The sequence below is a fragment of the Ornithorhynchus anatinus genome, unplaced genomic scaffold (genome assembly GCF_004115215.2).
Source record: "Ornithorhynchus anatinus isolate Pmale09 unplaced genomic scaffold, mOrnAna1.pri.v4 scaffold_79_arrow_ctg1, whole genome shotgun sequence".
In the NCBI taxonomy this organism is placed as follows: domain Eukaryota; kingdom Metazoa; phylum Chordata; class Mammalia; order Monotremata; family Ornithorhynchidae; genus Ornithorhynchus; species Ornithorhynchus anatinus.
The window spans coordinates 316,169-320,202 of NW_024396935.1; the positions used below are offsets into that span (position 1 = coordinate 316,169).

Consider the following 4,034-nt stretch of genomic DNA (forward strand, 5'->3'; position numbering starts at 1 on the left):
GGGGAGCCCCAAGGCGCACGCAAGGAGGGGGAGGCCCAAGGCGCACGCAAGGCGGGGGGGAGGGGGAGCCCCAAGGCGCACGCAAGGCGGGGGGGGGGGAGCCCCAAGGCGCACGCAAGGCGGGGAGGGGGGGCAGCCCCAAGGCGCACGCAAGGCGGGGAGGGGGGGGAGCCCCAAGGCGCACGCAAGGCGGGGAGGGGGGGAGCCCCAAGGCGCACGCAAGGCGGGGAGGGGGGGGAGCCCCAAGGCGCACGCAAGGCGGGGAGGGGGGGGAGCCCCAAGGCGCACGCAAGGCGGGGAGGGGGGGGAGCCCCAAGGCGCACGCAAGGCGGGGGGGGGGGGAGCCCCAAGGCGCACGCAAGGCGGGGGGGGGGGGGAGCCCCAAGGCGCACGCAAGGCGGGGGGGAGGGGGAGCCCCAAGGCGCACGCAAGGCGGGGGGGAGGGGGAGCCCCAAGGCGCACGCAAGGCGGGGGGGAGGAGGAGCCCCAAGGCGCACGCAAGGCGGGGAGGGGGGAGCCCCAAGGCGCACGCAAGGCGGGGAGGGGGGAGCCCCAAGGCGCACGCAAGGCGGGGAGGGGGGAGCCCCAAGGCGCACGCAAGGCGGGGAGGGGGGAGCCCCAAGGCGCACGCAAGGCGGGGGGGGGAGCCCCAAGGCGCACGCAAGGCGAGGGGGGGGGAGCCCCAAGGCGGGGCGGGGGGACCAAGGCGCACGCAAGGCAGTGGAGGGGGGACCAAGGCGCAGGGAAGCGGCGGCGGGGGGGAGCACATGATGACTGGATGTGTGCTCACCTGGGGCTGACAAGGGGCATGAACGTTTCAAAAACAGCCCCTCACCTTCTAGCACCTTCCAGACACAGGGTGCAGTGTTGAGAACGTGGAAAGTCACTGGCCTTGGTGACTTTATGGTCGAGTGGGAAACACTAGCTGACTGGGAGCTGGCAAAAGCCCAAGAAGAAGGGCACAATGACAGAGATACACCCAGAGACACACACAGAGACAGTGAGCATGCATGTCCATGCACCCCATCGTTTTTGCCCCAACCCTAAGCCCTCGTCTCCAGCCCCAGAGCACCAATCGTCCCCACCACCCCCAGAGTACACTTCATAGCATCGCAACCCCTCCACTTCCTCCGCTCCAGAGATATACTGGATACTTACCACACTCGAGTGCTTCACACATAGTAAGCGCTCAACAGATAACATCGCCACCACGTCGGCAACATGTACAACTCAGCGGTATCGAACACATTCCCCACACCACTCTCAGCCCTCTTCGCAGCATACGCTTCATTGATGCAGTCAACATTGCCTATCCAGCCGTGGAGCCAACTCCACATACCAACTCCAACTTTCTCCACATTCTCTTGGATATGTAGTAATAATAATAATTATTAAACTATTTAAGCACTTTGTGCCAAGCACTGTTCTAAATGCTGGAGTAGATACAAGTTAAACAGATTGTTCCACTTAGGGGGTCACAACCCTAGATTATCAACCCAAATCTTCCCCCCCACCCCCCCCCCCAGGCTATAAGCCCCTTGTGGGAGGGGACTGTCTCATCTTCTTGCTGCCCTGTTCTTTCCCAGCACTTAGTACAGTGCCTGGCACACAATAAGCACTTAATGAAGATGATTGAATAAGTGGTCAGTGCACACCCAAACTCCATCATATTGATGGAGAACTTCCCGTGGGCATAGTACTATAGTAAGTACTTGGAGAAATAAAATATAACTCCCAACTACAATCCCCTCCCCCACAGTCACCACCACTCTTTCAATCACCCCCAGACTAGGGTCTCCCCTCCCCCCTCCTCAACTTCAAACCCTTGATGACTGTTTAACTGTCTTGATGGTTGTCTCACCCTTTCCAGAGCGTAAATCTGGGGTAGATGGGAATTATCTCCCTTTAATCGCTCAATGGTACTTTCCAAGTGCTTACTACTGTGCTCTGCACACAGTAAACACCCCCTAAATACAATTGAATGAATAAGGCCACCCCATCCCAACCCCTTCAGTCACCGTAATCAGTAAAACCACCTGATAACCAAACCTGAAGCCCACCCATAAACCACACAGCCTAATGGTAGGAACACAAGCTCTGGAGTCAGAGGATGTGGATTCTAATCCTAACTCCTCTGCCTGTCTACTGTGTGACCTTAGATAGATCACTTCACTTTGCTGGGCCTCACTTACCTCATCTATAAACTGGGGATTAAGATTGTGATTCCCCTCACAGAACAACTTGATTAACTTGTATCTACCCCAACACTCAGAACAGAGCATGGCCTGTAATAAGTGCTTAACACCATAACAATTATTATGATTATTTAAACCTATCACAGCAGCAGCCACATAGTTTCTGAGTCACCCATCTAAAACCAATTCCCCCCACAACCCACTCCTTCACCAATAAGCCCAGCCTTAAGTTGCCCCCCCAAAGCACCAACCTCCCTCCACAAAACCCCACAGCACTACCAGTTGCATAGGCACAAACTAACAAACCTCAACAAAAGAAAACCTAAGCAAGGGAATATCACAAATACTGCTCTCTCAAAACTGAGAAGAACCTACTCCCTCTCCTTGCCACAGCCTAGAGGAAAAAGCCCCTCAGACCCTATATGAGGTAGCAAAATGGCCAGCAGCCTCTGGGGCTTTAAAGAAGCAGTGACACCTGCCCCAGTGAAAAGCACCTAATGGAGAGACTGGATTGCTTAGGATCAAGGAAGGAAGAGGCAGAAGGTTATTAAGGAGAAGGGGATTTGCAGCTGCTCATCATTAAAGGGATCTGGAAAAACAACCTGAATTAGAGACACCTGCAACCCATTCACAAACCCCTTGAGGATCAGGTCTAATTCTCGTCTAGTACTTTTCCAGAGCTTAGTACAATGCTTTGCACCCGGGAGGATACTCAATAAATAAAAATGGATGAGTGAATGAACGAATCAATCAATGAAATCTAACTCTTCACTGAGACATCTCCAGTCTCAGGCCCCACTGTTTCCTCCACTCTGCCTCTCCTTTTTCTTTTTTGTTTCCTGTTCAATGGTATTTGTTAAGCACTTCCTAAGTACCAGGCACCATGCTGGGCACCACGGTGGATACCAGATAGTGGGGTTGGGTACTGTCCCTGCCCCACATGGGGCTCACACTCTTGACCCCCCTTGATACAGATGAGGTGACTGAGGCCCAGAGAAGTGAAGCCACTCGTCCATGGTCACGCAGCAGATGGGGAGCAGACCCAGGGTTGGAACCCAGGTCCTCTGACTCCCAGGCCTGGGCCCTTTTCACTAGGCTGCACTGCTCCTGTCCCACTCAGCTTCCCGGGGAAGGACTGTTGGTGTAAGAAGTTGGTAGAGGAGGCCAGCTTTGGGGGGCTTTTCCTGCAGGAGCCTGGGGAGAGTGGAGGGAAAACACAGGCATGGGGGCTGGAGAGAAGCGGGGGCAGAGACAGGAAGGAAGGGTGAGTCAGCTTTAAGGACAGTCACTGGGTGGCCACTGATTTCCCTTGCAGATCTTGGACAGATAATAATAATGGTATTTGGTAAGCACTTGCTATGTGCCCAGCCCTGTACTAAGCACTGGTTCCTGGGATGTCGCAAGTCTCACGCAACACTTTTTTAATGCCATCTGTTAAGCGCTTCCTATGTGTTCAACACCATTCTCAGCACTCAGTCAGATACATGTGAATTAGGTCAGACCCAATCCCTGTCCCTTATGAGGCTCACAGTCTAAGCAGGAGAACTGAGGCCCAGAGAAGTACACAGCCACTTGTCCAAGCTGGCGTTTGGCGGAGCCGGGATTGGAACTCAGGTCCTTTGACTCCTTGTCCCGGGCTCTTTCCAGAAGGTCACGCTGCTTCTCGGAAGTCCTCCCGATCCTTGGTTCTTTCTCCCTGGAAGCGCAGGCACGGCTTCCGAGCCGTGGAACTCGGTAGTGGGAGTACGTGAGCGGAGGAGGCTGGGCATGGAAAATACAAATGGTGGGCAGGAAGGTGTTGGATACTGACCCGTACTGTATTGGCCGAGAATTGGATTA

General features: G+C 55.1%; 1 long non-coding RNA gene across 1 annotated transcript; it reads right to left on the minus strand.

Annotated features, from left to right (window-relative positions):
- Positions 1-830: 830 nt before the first annotated feature.
- LOC114808966 lies at positions 831-3,130 on the minus strand. Its single transcript, XR_003756711.1, has 3 exons — positions 2,502-3,130; positions 1,159-1,363; positions 831-936 (listed from the first exon to the last, which is right to left on the minus strand). It is a non-coding gene; the product is annotated as an uncharacterized LOC114808966 (long non-coding RNA).
- Positions 3,131-4,034: the final 904 nt, after the last annotated feature.